Below are 19,268 nucleotides of genomic sequence, written 5' to 3' on the forward strand. Positions count from 1 at the left end.
TTGATTCCTTGATTTCTATTTTGGCTGCTTCATTGTTGGTTTATAGAAATACAATAGGTTTTTGTATGATAACTTTGTATCCTGTGACTTTCCTGAATTCACAGGTGAGTTCTAACAGTCTTTTTTTTTTGGTAGAATCTTTCAGTTTTCCATGTACGATAACATGTCATCTGTGAAGAGTGAAAGTTTGACTTCTTCTTTGCCAAACTATATGCCTTTCATTTCTTTTGTTGTCTGACCACTGAGGCAAGGACTTCCAGTACCATGTTGAACAACGGTGGTAACAGTGGACATTCCTGTAGTATTCCTGATCTTAAGGCAAGAGCTCTCAATTTTTACCCTTTGAGGATGATATTAGCTGTGGGCTTGTCATATGGCTTTTATGATATTGATGTATATTCCTTATATCCCTACTTTTATCAGGAAGGAATGCTGTGTTTTGTCAAATGTTTTTTCTACATCTATTGACATGTTCATATGGTACCAAAAGAATGAGAGAAGATATTTCCAAATGACATTTTGGATAAAGGGTTAATTTTCAAAATCTATAAAGAACTTATCAAAATCAAAATCCAAAAAACAAAGAATCCAGTAAAAAAATGGGCAACAGACATGAATAGACACTTTTCCAAAGAAGACATCCAGATGGCTAGCAGACACATGAAAACAAGTTTAATATCACTCATCATCAGGGAACTACAAATTAAAACCACAATGAGATACCACCTCACGCCTGTCAAAATGGCTAAAATTAACAACTCAGGAAACATCAGATGTTGGTGAGGATGCTGAGAAAGGGGAACGTTTTCGCACTGCTCGTGGGACTGCAAACTGGTACAGCCACTCTGGAAAACAGCCTGGAGTTTCCTCAAGGAGTTAAAAATAAAGCTACCCTACAGCCCAGCAGTTATACCACTAGGTATTTATCCAAAAAACACAAAAATGCTGGTTCGAAGGGGCACATGCACCATATGTTTATAGCACGGCTATCAACAATAGTCAAAATGTGGAAAGAGCCCAAGTATCCATCCACTGATGAATGGATAAATTTGTGATATGTATATATATACATATATATATATATATATATATACATATATATATATATATACGTATATATATGTATATACACATACACACACGTGCAAGGACGCACACATACACACACAATGGAATACTACTTGGTGATCTAAAAGAATAAAATTTTGCCATTTGCAATAATGTGGATGGAACTAGGGTGTATTACACAAAGCAAAATAAGTCAGAGCAAGACAAATATCATATTACTTCACTCATATGTGGAATTTAAGAAACAAAACAGATGAACACAGGGGGAGGGAAGGAAAAATAAAATAAGAATAGAGGGAGGCAAACCATAAGAGACTCTTAAATACAGAGAACTAACAGGGTTGCTGGAGTGGACATAGGTGGGAGAGATGGGCTAAAGGGTGATGGGCATTAAGGAGGGCACTTATTGGGATGAGAACTGGGTATTACATGGAAGTGATGAATCATGGTTTTCTACTTGTGAAACCAATACTAGACTGTATATTAACTAACTTGAATATAAGTAAATAAATACAAAAAAATAAAATAAACATGAGAAATACCAGGAGTGCCTGGCTGGCTCAGTCAGAAGAGCATGTGACTCCTAGTCTCGGGGTCTTGGGTTCAAGTCCCACGTTGGGTGTAGAGATAAACAAACTTTAAAAAAAATAAGGAAGACCAAAGAGAGGAAACCACCTAAATATCTATCAACTTGTAATAGATAAATAAAACGTGGTCTCTCTATGCAATAGATCATTATTCAGTAATGAAAAAGGACAGACTATTGATATACACAACATGATGAACGTTGAAAACATTTTCTAAGTGAAAGAAACCAGCGACAAAGGACCATATACTGTATGATTCTATTGATAGGAAATGTCCACAAAAGGCCGATCTATAGAAACAGGAAGTAGATTAGTGATTGCTGGGGGACAGGAGCAGGAACAGAGAGTTAACCCTCTGGGCAAAAGGGATCCTTATGTCATCCATAAGGAAATGGAAATGTTCTAAAATTTAATTGTGAAGGCTGCACAATTCTGTAAATTTCCTGAACTTATTGTACACCTAAAATGAGTTAATTCTGTGGTATGTAAATAAATCTGCTTTAGAAAAAAATGAAAAAGATGAGAAATTTGACCTCTAGAAGTCATCACTTACCCATGAACACTCACTCCCCAGTCAGTCTTATGTAGAACAATGTATTTTCTACCAAATAATGAAATGTAAACTTGTAAACTGGCATAAAGAGACTAATCTGGGATTTGTTTCTCGTTTTTAGGTTATATATTGCTGTGTAACAAACCACTTTACTACTTACTTAGAGCGACTATGGTTTAGCGTTTCTCACAATTTTATGGGTTGCTTGGGCAGTTTGTCTTTTAGTTTCTCCTGGGTTCATGCACATGAACATGTCTGGCAGTTAACACTGCTGGCTGGCTGGCCACACCTGTCTACTCCATGTGGCCTGTCAGCTTCCTGTAGGACTGACTGTCTTCCTTACCTTCCTAGCCTCTTAAAGCCTAGGTTTTAAAACTCACAATGTTACTTCTACCACTCCGTGAGAAGCTATTTAAGCAGCCATGTTTTCAATCTACTGCAGCATTCTATTACACATACAGTGTTCCCAGTATCCAACATCACCTTCATTCTGTCAAGGTCAGCTACTATTCATGGATAGAGATTAAAATCCTATTATTTGTGGTGGTTGTGCTTAGTGCTTTTCTCGTGTTTCCTCTGTTGACTTGCATGAAAAATGAGGGTAGATCAAAAATTTCCTATTTCTTTTTTTTAAGTGAATACTCTAAATGAGTAAACAATGGATTTCTAAACATTGTCTCATGTTTGTGAAAAAAAATAAAAATGGAGAAAAAAACTCAAGAGTGAAAAGCACTTGGCGCAGAATGTTGAAGGGGGGGGGGGTTCTGTTTCTCCTGCTTTCCTTAAAGGACCAAAGGTAAGGAAAGTAGTTTTTATTATTGTAGGAGCATTATCCTAAAGACACCTCCAATGGATGGCCACTTTCCTAGGTTTATGAAGATACCACTAATCCTCTTATCCTTATCCCTAGTACACAAACCAGTCTACAGAAAGACCATAAATAAGCAGTTCACTAAAACAGGGGATTTCTAGGTGCAGTGTAGATGGGGTAGCTAGTAGTGTGTTTTGGGAGAACAAATTTTCATAAAGTAAGTAGCAGAAAGAAGAAGCATCCAAAAGAACCAATGAATGGGATTGCCAGCACCAGCCAGAAGGCTGTGCGCTTCGTGCTCTCCATACTGCTGACAGGCAAAAGCATATTCTAGGGGTCCCACTGGCATGGAGCACAATGGAAGAATTGAAAGCCTGTAGGTTGGGGGAATATACATTAATGTAGAGACTAAGAACGTTTTTGTTGTTTTTTTTTGGGGGGGGGGGTTCTTTTTTTGCTTGGAAAATTGCAAAAGTCTGAGATTACGTGGAGTAGTCCTTCAAGTCAAGAAGAGAAACTGCAGAAGTGGAGCGACCTGGACTCCCACTAAGGGATTTTCCATTGGGCTAAGTGGATAATCTGAAAGAAAGCCAGGCTTGAGGTCGTCTCAAAATTACCCCACCCAAAAGCATAACATTTTAGGGTAAGGGAACTTCTATAATAAGAAGCTGTGAAAGCACTTCATCGAGCATGAGAGAGGTTGGAAGAGATTCATAAGAGTATATTTCATAGACTAAGACCCACAGGACCTTGATGGGCCCACAGATGTGGCTTACAAGAGAACCTGCAGTGGGGTACCTATCATAAAGAGGTTATCTGTGACTATGTTACAACAGAATGAGCATTCTAAACTTTCTACCTGATACTGACCCTCAGTTCTCTATTTTAACAGAATATCAATTTCCTACTTTTCAGCTTAACATGTGCTATTTTAAGAAATGGCCAGTAACAAATTTTACTAAAACATAAACTTAAGGTAGGTCCCTCTGCTACTTAAAGGCAATGACCGGACACTGTTGAGGTGAATAAACCTCTAGGAGGTTCAAACATTATCATCTTAGAATCTTCCCTTTTATGTCGAGACTTGATACATTTACAAGGAGTTATGACAGACCCAACAGCATAAATCTAAACACTAGGTCATAGCCCAGTGATAAAAATAGACTATGACATTTACAGAATAAAATTTCTACAGCTTTTCACTCTAAAGTGTATTCTGTCTTTAGACGGATTATACAAGCACAGTTCCATTGCTTATATAGCTCATTTCCAGGAGCCATTTCTGAAAATATGAAGTATATTAGCTCCTGTCAGAGTGATCCAGGACAAAAGAAGATGTGAATTCAAAGTTATTGCCAGACCTTTTGCATAGTTTCAGCTTTTCTCCCTCTGCTAACCTTGTCCCCCATGTCCACACTGTCCCTTGCATTATTCTAGTCCCCAGTTGTCGTCTTCCTTTGACTGCTTTGTAGCTGCCAAGCCCTGCACTATGAGTTCCTTTACTTCCTTTCCTTGGTCCAAACACCAAGGTCTGCATTACACTGTCCCACCTGCCACGCATCTCAGAGCCTCTGTTCTAAGAAAAAACTAAAATATAACAATACATACTGCTTGATAAGGTAACACTCAGAGGTACAAAAAATGCATTTAAAATTTCATACAAAATAACACTTTTGGGTAATTGAAGTCTTTTTTAACTGCCTCAGATGACACCATTTTGTTTACTGAGTAAGACAATAAAGGGCATTGAAATTGATAACACGTATGCGGCATTTACAACACATTTCCTACCTTTAATTAGAAAATAATATTTCAGGGGCACCTAGGTGGCTCAGTGGGTTGAGCATCTGACTCATAATTTAGGCTGAGGTCATGATTCTGGGGTAGTCAGATCGAACCCAATGTCAGACTCCATGCTAAAAGCTTAAGATTCACTCCCTCCCTCTGTCCCCCTCCCCTGCTTACGTGCTCTCTCAAATCAATCAATCAATCAATTTTCAGTCTGGAGTTGGTTTGAGGCACCAATTCTCTCTTAAAATTTTTAAATGAATAAAGTTCAGGTATCTTTTTCTCCTCTAAATGCCTAAGTCCTTTCCTCCAAAAAAACTTTCCTCCAACCATTTACTGTATTATAACAACATATGATTTTCATGATTTTCTTGTTCCAAATTTTTACGTATTTATTGAGATATAATTGATAAATTATAAACTACATATATTTATAGTGTATAAGTTGGCAAAACTTGACATACATACATACATACCTGTGAGATCACCACCACCAAGATACTGATCATATCCTCAAAAGTTTACTCAAAAAATTCCCTTTGTAATTCCCCATGCTCTCTCTCCCCACCTTCTACAACCCCATCCCAGGTGAACACTGATTTGCTGCTATCATTACACAAAAGTCTACATTTGTGAAAGTTTATGCAGACGTAATTACACTGTATGTACAATTTTGCTGTTTGTCTTCACTCACTCTGCACAATAATTCTGAGACTTATCCAAATTGTTGTATTAATGTTTTATTAGTTTTTGTTGTAAGTAACATCCCACTGTATAGATGAACTCTATAGATGAAATTTGTTCATGTATTCACTGGTTCATGGACATTTGCGTTGCTACTAGCTTTTTGGCTATTACAATAAAGCTATCTTAGGAACTTCTGTATTTATGTACACACCTTTTTATGGATGTATGCTTTCATTTATTTAAAAAAATTTTAAGCTTATTTATTTGGAGACAGAGATAGCACGAGTGGGGGAGGGGCAGACAGCAAGGGAGACAGAGAATCCCAAGTAGCCTGTGTGCTGCCAACACAGAATCCAATGCAGAGCTTGAACTCACAAAACCACGAGATCACAACCTGAGCTGAAACCAAGAGTCAGATGCTTAACTGACAGAGCCAACCAGACACCCCTATATGCTTCCATTTCTTGATAAATACGCACAAGTGGAATGGCTGGATCACACAGGGGGTATATGCTTAACGTTTCAACAAACAGCCCAAATATTTTCCAAAGGTGTTACACTAGTTTACATTTTCCTCAACAGTATCTGAGTATTCCAGTTTTCCTGTATTCTCATCAACACTTGGTGTGGTGAATCTTTTTAATTTTAACCATGTTTATGTAGTAGAAACTCATTGTGGTTCCAATTTGTGGTTCCCTAATGACTAATGACATAAAGCATCTTTTCATATGCTTTTCATCTGTGTATTTTCTTTGGTAACGTGGTCATTCAATTCTTTTTCCTTCATTTATTTTTACTTGGGTTATTTGTTTCTTAGTGTGTTTTTAGAGTTTTTAGAGCAGAGACTTTTCTCCCAGGATTTGGCTCATCTTTTCATTCTCTTAATAGGGTCTTTGAAAACGAAGTTTTGTTCATCAAAATGTGTGAGTTTATTCTTTCCTAACTTGCACATTTGATGTTTTTTCTATGAAATTTTCAGGCAAAGATCTCAAAGCCTTTTTTTTTTTTTTTTTTTTTTCCTTCTGGAATCTTTATACTGCTAGCTTTTACATGAAGGTCTCTGATCCATTTTGAGTCAATTTTTACACACAGGTAGAGGTATGGTGTAAGGTTTTTTTTTTTTTCTTTTTGCATATGTCTATTTTTCCAACATCATTTTTTGAAAACAAAATCTGCTTTTCAACATTAATTATCTTTGTATTGTGAAAAATTAGTTTGCTGTATTTGTATGGATTGACTTCTGGACTATGTTCCATTCAGCTATTTATTTTTGCATTAATGTCACACCATCTTGATCATTGTAACTTTATAATATGATCACCTGGTGTTAATATTTCATACTGATATTTTCAAAGTTGTTTGGGCTACTACAGGTCATTTACATTCCCATATGAATTTTACAATCAGCTTGTAAAGTTCGATATCAGAGTCTTCGGGGGATTGTCACTGTGTTGAATCTATAGATGATTTAGGGAGAATTGACATCTTAACAATGGAGTGCTTCACCCCATGAATATGGTATATCTTTCCATTTATTAATGTATTCTTTAATTTCTCTCAGCAATATTTTGTAGTTTCACTGTGAAGGTGATTTATAGCTTTTGTCAAATTTGTACTTAAATATTTCATGTGTTCCATATTATAAATACAATGTCTACTAGGAATGAATAATCCCAAATGGGTATTAATCACTAATCCGAGTATATATCTCATCACCTTTTCTACAGACTCTTATGTCTATTAATAAAGGCAATTATTCTTCTCTCTTTTTAATCTGGATTGCCTTCATTTCTTTTTCCTACTTCAGTTCCAGTACAATGTTGAACACTGGTGGTAACAAGCAGATATATTGGTCTTATTCCTCATTATGTATTCAAGTTCGTGACTTTCTTCTTCGGTAGTGTTTAATCTGCTACCAATTCCTTCAGTTCATTTTTTATCCTCCACATTGTAATTACCATTTATAGAAGTTCTATTTGGGTCTTGTTTGCCATATCCTCTATGGCTTTACTTAAATGTTTATACATTTCTATTATATAGTTGTTTTAATGTTCTTGTCTGATAATTTTAACATTTGTGTCATCTGGGTGTGTTTAGATGGATTCATTTTTCTCATTATGAGTTTTGTTTTCTGCCTTTTACATGCCTGGTACATTTTCATTAGTTTGAGATACTGTAAATTTTACCTTGCTGTGTCCTAGGTAATTCTGTATTTCTATAAATATTCAGGAGCTACATTCTGGGAAAGTTATTTGGAGGCAGTTCAATCCTTTCAGAATTTGCTTTTAAAATGTGTTACATGGGACACATTAATGTAAAATGTGTTACATTAGCCCAATCTAGAGCTAATTGTTCCCCACTACTGAGGCAAAACCCTTCTGTGTATTCTCCCCAATGCCTGTGAAACAAAGTTTTCAAGTCTGTGAGAGTGCCTGGCATGGTTACCTATACACCTTTGGGAGTGCATCTCATGCCTTGGGTAGTTTCCTCATACACATGCTCTCATTAGGACTAAGCTAACACTAGATGGAGACTCTTTGTAGATCTCCAAAGCAAAGCTCTTTCTCTGGTACTCTGACTTTCCCATGAAATCTCTTCCATTTTCTGAATCCTTAGCTCAGTCTCAACTTGTGGAGCCCACCAGGCTGTGGATTCCATACAGGTCTCTCTACTTACGCCAGACCCTGGGAAATTTTTCAAGCAGGAAGCTGGACATAACACTGCTGGACCAGTTCTAGGATTCATCCATATTATTGTCTCTCAAGGGTCACTATCTTTGTTGCCTGATGTTCTCTAGAAAACCATTGTGTCACAAAATTTGTTCATGTTTTAGTTGTTTCAGGCAGTAAATCCAGTGAGTATTGCTCAACCGTGTCTGCAAGTGATAAGCAGTTCTTAAAAAATGTTAATCATCCCTTTATTTCCCATCTTTCCACGGGTAACTAGAATGTTTTGCCAAAAAAGGAAAAAAAAGAAAAGGAAATATTCCCAGATCCAAAATCCTTCTCTTATTCTAATGCAGACAACCTTTTAAGACCTTTTACTTCTTTTATGCTATCCAGACACAGCTCTGGGGTAAGTTACATCTCCAGTTCATTCAGTTGACCAAAGATTCTAATCAAATTTATGTTTTGGGTTAGACATGTATGTAGGATACTGGAATCCATAGCTTGTGGTTGATAGACATCTTACCACTAGTAATCTACCCCAGCCTTAAATCCATGTGTGGATTCAGCACATGTATTGTTGGCTTTGTTTACAATGAATTGGTAAGATTACTGACCAGATCAAATTTATAGTAAGTTAGTGGGAAAGCAAATAAAGAGCTATAACTAACATTTATTAAGCCCTTTTCACATGCCATGCACTATTTTTAATGGTTTACATGTATTAACTCATTTAATTCTTACAATAACATTTTGAGATCAGTACTATTACTGTTCTCATTTTAAGATGAGGAAACGGAAAAAAAATATGAGGAAACTGAACCATATGCAAACCTATGGTGATTGCATGCATTTACTTGTCCAGCAAACCAGTTTTAGGGAAATATAAGGGAAATACAATTAAGGGATAATTATAAACAAATTGCTAAAAAAATATAGTATGTATTTAAATAACAAACCAGAGAGATAGAAGATGAAAGAAAAAGTGTAGCAGACAAATTATTAGCATTCAGAAAACTATAGATACATTAGGAAACATTTCTTTTTCCAAAGTTTAAAGGTTTTATTATCAGTACTATCCCTGTCAATAATAGAAGGCAAAAAGAGGGTTTCTTGGAGGTTTTTAATGTTTATTTATTTTTGAGAGACATAGAGAGACAGAATGCGAGCAGGGGAGGGGCAGAGAGAGAGACACACACAAAATGCGAACCAAGCTCCAGGCTCTGAGCTGTCAGCACAAAGCCTAGCACGGGGCCCGAACTCACAAACCATGAGATCATGACCTGAGTATAAGGCGACCGCTTAATCGACTGAGCCACCCAGGTGTCCCTTGGAGGTCTTTAAATAGGGAGTTGACTGGTTGGTGAGGAAGAACATAAGACAGCCATTAGAATAGTCTGAAAATGAATTGGAGTGGGTTGGCCCCAATGGAAATAGTAAGGAAGGACATTTGTGAGAGCTATAGTGATAGCGTAATTTAGTATGGCTAAGTGAACACACAGAGGGACAGACACCGTGGTGGGAAATGACAAGCAGAAGAGAAGAGGCAAAGATGGTTCTAATGTTCCAACCCATGGATGATGCTTTAAAATGGTGATGTTACTGATAGAATTAGGGTAGAGAGGGATAAGGAGGATAATAAAAGATTTTTAAAGAATCCTTTTTATGGATGGTAGAATGATCAGGTGGGCACTTTGTAGAAAAAGCTGATAACTCCCTTTTAATCAGTGATGTGATCACATGAAAATATTAATGCAGCTTCCAAAAACATTTTATGATTTGAGAGAGATTCAGTTCCCAGAAGAACTGTTATTTAAAATCATTTGTGATTGAGTGTGAAAAGACAGAATAATAGATAACAATATTCATCAGGGGAAAAAATCTGGCATATACTCTATTCCTATTTTTAAAACCAATTTTTTGGGGTTTTAACATAGGTCTGTGGTTAATGATATGAACTATGTTACATATGTTATGAAGCTAGAGACCATCAGTTTATAGGGAGATAATTATAAAATTATTGACAAGATTTTCAGAAGGGAAAAGTACATTAAAAAGTAGAAAAGTAACATTTCTTGTCTGATTAAAATTGCTGTTAGTTTTGGTATCTAGGTTTTATACCACTATTAAATCTTTATTTGTAAATTCTAAATTATCTATACATGGCAAGAAGATCTACAAGAACATCTACTAAGGATACCCTTATTCTCAACAGTGGCGGTTGGCAATAGGCCACTGGACTCATTACACAGTATGTAATGAATGCAGAGTTGAGAAAACCTTCCATTTGGTGGCTCAGACAAGGAAACCCCTCAAGAAAGCTGCAGAGCCTTACAGTCAAAAGCTTAATCAGTCTTATCTTACTTGTAAAATTCATGCAATTTTATTTTCAGTTTTGGTAGTTTTCTACATAAACTGAGTATTTTGATGGTTGTGTATGTGCTTTTCCTTGAAGGTAAATTCAGTAGCTTCAGAATCACTTTATTATATACTAAAAGGTAGAGATTTAATCACTTCTTTACCCCTTGCCTAGATTGATAGTTTCCCAAATTTCATTCTGTTTTTTTTTTATTTTTAACTTCAACTAAATTTTGAGCCATTCATTAATAAAATACTGATCTACTGATGAACAACATAATTCTACTGATTATGTAAAAAGGTTTTAACTTCTTAGTCATTTATTTTTATCTCTTATTTTTCATATTTTCTGTTTCCTTTTTTGAATTTTGAGTTAGTTTCTTTTCTTTTCTTTTTTAATATATGAAATTTACTGTCAAATTGGTTTCCATATAACACCCAGTGCTCATCCCAAAAGGTGCCCTCCTCAATACCCATTACCCACCCTGCCCTCCCTCCCACCCCCCCTCAACCCTCAGTTTGTTCTCAGTTTTTAAGAGTCTCTTATGCTTTGGCTCTTTTAAAACAAAACTTATTAACATAGATAAAAAGAATTTTTGTTGTTTTTGTTAGCACAGGTAACTAGTGAAGAGCACTGACCCTGCAGATGGAAGGCCTCGATTTAATCTTGGCCCCCAAATTCCGTTGTGTGAACTGAGGCAGGTTGCTGCCTGTTTGTGTTTCGTTTTCATTCCCTGGTAAAAATGAGATTGTAGGAATTATATGTAGCAAGCCAAGCAAAGCACCGATTGCTGAACATATTTTAGGATACCGTTGCTGCCATTGTTAGGGCAAGTGTCATTTCACTAATTCTGAGAGTGCTCGTCCTGTTTAAAAGAGGCTCGCAATGAACATACTAACTGTACCTTTTGAAAGTCTATCTTTTGCCTATAGATAAAAGTAGTGTGTGTGTGTGTGTGTGTGTGTGTGTGAGAGAGAGAGAGAGAGAGAGAGAGAGAGAGAGAGAGAGAGAGGGAGAGAGGGAGAGAGGGAGAGAGAGAGAGAGAGAGAGACAGACAATGGAGTAAAACGTATACTGAAGTGGCTAATCATACATAAAGAAGTGATTCTGAATAATTACAAAGCTCTAATTATTGAACAGGTTTCCCCATAAATTTCGTGAGTTTTTATTAGCAGAGTTAGTCAAGCAGGATCAAATTACCACTTACTGGTGATTTTTTTGAAGCCAGTCATGCGCTTAAAGAGTGTTGGAATCAATGACCTCCACAATCCATTAAATTAAAGGATTTTGTGAATTATATACACATAGTAACCAACTATCCTACCATATAATCTAGTACCTCTGGCTCTTCTCTCCTTTATCACCTATTAAATTAGAGATACAACTTCCCTTGAGGCAGACTCTCATTTTTTCCCTCTTCTGAATTAAGTCAGAAGATGAACCCTCAGCTCTAGTTAAGTATCATGGCCCCTTTGCCATGCGGCCACCCTGACTCTAATACCTTGTGGATCTGGCTTTAGCAGAATGGTAAACCTACAGACTAAGCATTTATTTCATTTATTTTACTTGGTGATGAAATTAGGAATTAATTCCCACCTTTTCTCTCCATCCTTAAATTAAATTCACTGAACATGATTAGTAGTTTCAGAGTGCTGGTTCAATATACTTTACAAATATTTCTTTACATAATTCTCCAAACCAACACTGAATATGAAATAATTTAATGTGTTAACTTCAAGACAGACTCTTGCATACCAAATGCACCTGACCTACTGGGCACAGATCCTTCCTCAGGGTCTATGTATCATTTACTTCAGTCACAGCTGACACCTACTTTCCACCTACCACTTTATACTCTGTCCTGAAACCTTCAATCTTAGAGTCATTTTCAAATGATTCTTTGTGATCCCATTCAATTTGCAAGCTGATTTACATGCCCTATGTCTGTGGGAAATGGCATGATACTTTCAATCTGTTCCACTTAACAAATTTGTTGCACAGTAGGAAAGCTATTCCAATCATTCTTTCATGATGTAAATTTGCATAGAAAGGAGATGTCCCTTTGTCAGTCTTTTGAAGGTTATGGACTTCACCCTGTTTATTAAGTGAACAATGTCAAGAAGCAAATTTTAAGGCACTATTATCTCTGTCCTTTTATCTCTTCTTCTTGTTTGTGGAATTTAAAATCGTGCTGTGCAAGCACAAACAAAAAGTACATCAGAGGGAAATTAGATTGTTCAAACAAATATATACACCATTTTTAGAATTCACCAATAATAAGTATCTTGCTCATATCAGCAGGAATTATTTGTCCTCTTCCCCACATTTAGGGGTGGGTATTAGAAATACAAGCTAAAGGAATACAGGTATTCTGTATTATTGAGCTTACTAGAGGACACAATATCAACTTCTACAACTGCTTTATTGTTCTTAATCATTGTAACAATCCTCGGACTTGCGTATTTCTACTGCCACTTTTATTAAAGAGAAATGTGAAAGTTAGAGGAGTTTTATGATCATCTCATGGTAGCACTTGCACAACACCAAAAATAATGGAATCTACTCAAAGCTTCCAAATAAAGAACAATATGATCAAAACAGTGTTTAATTTTAACACTTCCTCTCTATATATTTGCCCCAGTCATATCCTCTGGCTAATCCTCTTTAACAGAGGATTAAAACCTTTTTATTAAAAGCTTTAACAGAGCTTTAAAACCTTTTATTGCCATTGCCTTTTATTATTTGGCAATAGCCATTAATATAATACCAACAGTATCTATTTCAGAAATTTGTAATACAATTGAAAATTCTAAACCCTAATATGATATTTACAATCTTTTAGCATGTATTTATAGAAATAAACCTTTCATGGAGTAGGACTTGAGAGGTAAACAAAGGTCTTCTGATATTTCATTATTAAAATTTAACTTCATGCTTCATTGACAATAAAACTTTCCCTATATGTGGTGGATATGTAAAGAATTATTCTCTCATTTCTACATTAATATAAATGTGGAATAGTCTAATAAGGGGCTGAAAGGTAAAAACCTGAAGAAACAGAGCATTTCAAGATTAAGGGAATTAGGGCTATGGCTGGGATGGAGAAGTTAACCAACCGAAGTGGCTACTTGAAAAAACCAAGATGAATGCCAGTGAAGATAGTCTTGCAGAGAACAGAATGGAAATTAAGTGATGGCTAGATAATAAGTGCTACATTTCCACAGCTCTAACATACCATCAATTTATTAACAACCTTTCAGAAGTGTTGTGTCATAATTTTGGAAATGTTAAAATGTACAACTCAAGGAAAGAATCCTTGGTCTTAAAATACCTAGGTACCTTAAAAAAAGGTTAACATAAATATTGTGACACTTAGACTAGAAGTCATTTTTCTATTCCTTCTAATAAGATTGTGAATACCCAAGTCTACATCACATCTGCCTTTCCTTTAAAATGCATAAGGTTATTCCTATATTCATTACTAAAACCTGGGGGATGCAAGGCTTGGGGCTAGACATGTTTTCTAGCAGCAGATAGTGTTGTGTTTTCTGTTTTCTTTTTTGTTTGTTTTTAAGGATAAATGGTATACTGGAAGTCTATAGCATAAGATGGCTTATGATTTTTTTAAAGCCTCTTATGTGCCTAATGAATACCAAACATTGGTGAACCAAGTGGCTGTTGCGAGAGATCACTGGAGGAGGAATAAGGACTGCAAGTGTTGGGATGCGCCAGCACATCTGGCTGTACTGGAAAGCCTACACAAAGAAAATGGCTTGATCAGACTTTGAATTCCTGGCTTGAGAAATACACAGAGGGCCAAGGAGCTATGATAACTATACTAATATAATCCCTTCTTTCTATTATCACATTGGTTGATGTAGCTGGAAATCAGGCAGAAGTTTAATCCACCATCTCCAATATTTTTTTGTGAAATTTAATGTATAAACTGTTAATGACCAAAGCTCAGAAATAAAAGGGTATAGAAGCAACCTAACTGTCCATCAGTGGGTGACTAAATAAAGAATGTGTGGTATTTGTGTATATACACATGCACGCAGTGAACTATTACTCAGCCATAAAAAAAGAATGAAATCTTGCCATTTGGGACATGGATGGACCTAGAGGGTATTAGGCTAAGTTAAATAAGTCAGAAAAATATAAATACCATATGATTAACCTGTATGTGGAATATTTAAAAAAGGAAGCAAACAGAGAAAAAGATTCATAAATATAGAGATAAACTGATGGTTGCCAGAGGGGAGGGGAGGCAGGTGAGTGAAGGGGAGTAACAGATACAAATTTCCAGTTATAATATAAGTCATGGGGATGAGAAGTACAACATAAGGAGTGTAGTTAAGAATATTGTAATAACATTGTAGGGTGACAGATGGTATCTACACTTGGGATAAGCAGTGCATAATATATAAAATTGTCAAATCACTATATTGTACACCTTGGACTGATATAATATCATACATCAACTACAATTGAAATTGGTAAATTAAATAAAAAATAAAATGTACTTTAAGTATTCATTGTTTAGCTCATGAATTCATGCATAAGTATTCTTGAAAAACTTATTTTTTTCTAACGTCTGTATCTGCAAATGGAACCAGAATTTACCTTTGCCCTGCTATAGTATAGAGGATGGAGTAGCCTGAGTCAACCAGAGGAATAGTATTTGTAAAGACACAAGGTGACAACTATGAATAGTTTAGTATGGCTAGAGAAAAAGATCAAAGTTGGCAAGTAAAAGATTACTATAAAATGAGACTTGAGAGTTTGAAAGGAACATATAATGAAAGACTTTGGATTTTATTTAATAAGGCAATAGTAAGCAATTAAATTTATATGAGAGTAACATCATGTTTTTTGAAAATTGCCTTGAAAGGTATGATCAGAGACCAGGAGTTCAGTAAACGGTATGGCATAATAATTCATGTGTGATTAGTAAGAACATGGACTTAGGTAGAACCAGTGATGATAAATGTAGTTACCAATTCTAGAGACATTAATAAAGTAAAATAAACTGTACATAATGATGGGCATGGGTGGAAAGGAAAAAAAAATAGCAAAGGATAAAACCTAGGTTTCTAGCCCATAGTTAAGAAATGGTGCAATGATGGTAGTAATAAATATGGAGAAGTTACTAAAGCAAAAAAAAATAATGCTTTTCGGTCCTAATGATTTTTTAAATTATCTGTTACAATGGACTAAAACATTAAACATAAAGCTTTTGTGTCCTTAGGGCTGGAAAAAGATTTCATGGTAAATTAGCATGCAAATAATTACAGCTGCCTCATCTTTTTAAATACTTAATCTCAGCAGGCAAGTGTGCTTGCATGTGTAGTAAGTGCCCCCTTACATTAAATCATTGTGTATAAGGAACCAAGCTGATTTTATTCTAGACAGAGCACTTACAGTAAGTGAGTTATAGTTGTGCCAATATCCTATGAAACCATTAAAAAGAACAGTGGATGCAGGTATTATTTATGAACTTAATGTGATAAAATGTATCTGATATAAACAAGATCCATTCATTCATTCATTCATTCTCGTGGGCAGATTTGGCAATCTCCCTCCAGATCACACTAAGATATGAACCAAAATCTGAATTAAGGGCTGACTCAAAATAATGGGAATCAATTTTGATGAGGAATTAGCCAATAAATAGAATAGGCATTAAATGTTACTGAAGTCCCAAGTAGAGCTGACAAGAAGCCATTCATATTCCTTGTTCCATTATGGCATGTCCAGGGTTTTGTTAATGCTCAAAAAGTTCTTTCTCAAAAAATGCATTTAGATTCTGATGTCTCAGAGGAAAAGAATGTATTTTAAAGATAATGAATTACTTACCAGATGAAGAAATCAGTGACTTAGGACTTTAAGAGATTTATTTATTTTTGAGAGAGAGTGCACACGTGGGGGAGGGGCAGAGAGAGAGGGGGGCAGAATATCTGAAGTGGGCTCTGTGTGGATAGCAGTGAACTCAATGTGGGCCTTGAACTCCTGAGCCATGAGATCATGACCTGAACCAAAGTTAGACGCTAAACCAAATGAGCCACCCAAATGCCCCCAATGACTTATACCTCCTGTTGTTAGAAAAAGTGGACTAGAATCTGAGATTCTATTTAATGCTTGCTTACAGCCTGAAATCTCATGAGAATATACAAGAGGAGTAGAGGGAGCTCTCATTGTCCAAACTGCCTGGAATGAAGATTCAGGAAAAACCGAAGATATTTTCCTGTCCATCAGGTAGCTATTTTCCCAAAGAGTGTGTGTTCTAATGAACAGAGAGATTTAAAGAAAAAGGTGCAAAGACATGAAGACCTAAGGGAGAATCTGCAAGGAAGGTCTATTCTTCTTGTGCAAAGTCCTCATCTTAAATATTCTACTGTAATGTGGTAATAGGCAAAGTTTAAGTTAACTGCCTAGTTCTTACTATATTGTAGTTCTTGTCTCTATATTAGTTTTGGGTTTTATATTTGAATTGCAGTCCTATCATTGGTCTTATGAAAGTTGACATGATAAAATGCTTTTACTATGTTCCATCCAATTTCCTTCAGGGTTCATTGTAAGAGGGGGTGCTAACATATTCAGTGGTCTACTACACGAAGACTAATAGCTATTATTAGCGATGGGCCAACTTAAGACATGGAAAACATCAGAGGGCAAACATGTAGGAGGAACAGGAAAATTAAGCTTTCCAATTGATACATTAAGAGAGACACCATTTAGAAAAGGGAATGGTAGATATTAGGGAGACACATTCAATAAACATTCTTTTGAGCCAGGCCAGAGGGCCAGTGCTATGAGTAAAGATAGAAAAGAAGGGTACCTGGGTGGCTCTGTCTGTTAAGCCTAGGACTTCCCGTCAGGTCATGATCTCAAGGTTCATGGGTTTGAGCCTTGCAGTGGGCTCAGGGCTTACGGCTTGGATCCTGGAGCCTGCTTCAGATTCTGTGTCTTCCTCTCTCTCTCTCTCTCTGTCCCTCCCCCATTCTCTCTCTGAAAAATAAACATAAGAAAGAAAGAAAGAAAGAAAGAAAGAAAGAAAGAAAGAAAGAAAGAAAGAAAGAAAGAAAGAAAGAAAGAAAGAAAGAAAGAAAGAAAGAAAGAAAGAAAGAAAAACCCTATCCTCAAGGACCTTATGGTTTTTAGCTAAGTAAAATAATATAGTCAATAACTAAAATGGAGAGAAGTATGGGGAAGAAGGTGTGTACAGAGGGCTAGAAGATCCCAGATAATGGGACGTTTAATGTCTGGTGGGCAAAAATAATAGAAGGGGATTTCAAGACGAAAAGTGCAGTGCTTTCTTATTGCCAGGCAGAATTAAATGAAACTTGTGTAAACCATGAATAAATTGTACTTGAGAATGATAGTTTTATGCTAAAGAAGACCTGAATTATCTTATTACTTGACACTTATTCCTCTAATTTTCCCCCAGTTTTTATCTTTTTCAGTATATATGGTGGTCTACCAGCCACTATCTCAGACTTAATATTCCCTTCTTTTTGGGGGGGCATCCACAATCATTTATTTCTACTACTACTCATAGGTTCTTTGATTCTTAAGTCTTCCCAGATCCCTAGCCTTTTTAGGGCTCCAGCCTCAGAGTTCAGCCTTGTGTCATCTTATATCATTTTTAGATTTCAAACAAAACAAAACAAAAACAAAAACCTCTGTCACAGGTTTTAACACATATTTGTGGACAAGTCAACTCCAAATTCTTCTCTAGGCTTTAGATCTTAACATCATCCTGAGAAAAACTGAAATGTGCTCCAAATTTATTTTTCATTTTGTATTGCCTCTCTTAATTGAATTGTCACTATTCTCTCACTCTAGCAAAAACCCTTATACTGAAAGCATTTCTCTCCCAGCCCTCAAATACCTTTAATAATGTAAGATTCTCTCTCCTAAGTCCCGTTCCAACCATATCCTCATCTTAATTCTCACTGCCATTGCCTTAATTTAGATCCTCGTTGTCTTTTGCTTAAATAATCAGAATAATCGATTAGTATCTCTAACATCATTCACTTTGACTTATAATCTATCTTCTCTTCTTCCACAAGAATGATCTTAATACAAGTAGAAATGCTATTCTGTCTCTTGCTGGAAACCTTTCTTCAACTCCCATTCATCGGCCCAAGTGATAAATGGTAAGTTCCTTAGCAACTTGCTTCACATGCAGGCCCTATATGAACCTGCCAGTGCACTCCCTTGCCAACCTCAGAAAAAAAAACATACCTTTGCCCCAGGCCCACTGCTCTTTATTCTCTATCAAACCTAAAGTATAGAGTATTCCCTTCTACTCCTTTTAGAACTCTTACATTCTGATGAGGCACTTTTATTTATCACCATGGCTATGATTACCAATTCTTTATTCATGACTCCTAATTCTGTATCTCCCTCCTGTACCTATTTCCTGTGCTCCAGACATGGATATCCAACTTAAATGTCTATTTCTGCTAATGCGTATGACAGTATCTAAAACCAACATTTCTACAAATTATGTTTATAATCTTCCACAAACATACTGCATATACAAGTTTTAAGGATTTGTAGTTACTTCAGGAAAATCCACTTATTACTACAGCAATACTTCATTTTATATGCATAAAAATGGACTCAGGAAGGTTTGTCAGGATGCTTAGTGTTTCAAAATCCTAATTTCAAATAGCTTAGTGAAAAGGACAAGGATCATGTCCTATAATTTAAAGGCCAAAGTCAAATCACATTGGACTTAAAC

The 19,268-nt window shown here is 36.0% G+C and overlaps 1 long non-coding RNA gene across 2 annotated transcripts in view; it reads left to right on the forward strand.

Moving 5' to 3' along the window:
- Nucleotides 1–19,268, forward strand: part of LOC122231430 — a 42,957-nt gene that overhangs the window by 20,655 nt on the left and 3,034 nt on the right. For both annotated transcript variants that reach the window (XR_006208675.1, XR_006208674.1), the window contains exon 3: nucleotides 16,668–16,774. This is a non-coding gene — a long non-coding RNA (uncharacterized LOC122231430). The remainder of the gene's footprint in view (nucleotides 1–16,667; nucleotides 16,775–19,268) is intronic.

Source organism: Panthera tigris, chromosome A1 (genome assembly GCF_018350195.1).
Source record: "Panthera tigris isolate Pti1 chromosome A1, P.tigris_Pti1_mat1.1, whole genome shotgun sequence".
In the NCBI taxonomy this organism is placed as follows: domain Eukaryota; kingdom Metazoa; phylum Chordata; class Mammalia; order Carnivora; family Felidae; genus Panthera; species Panthera tigris.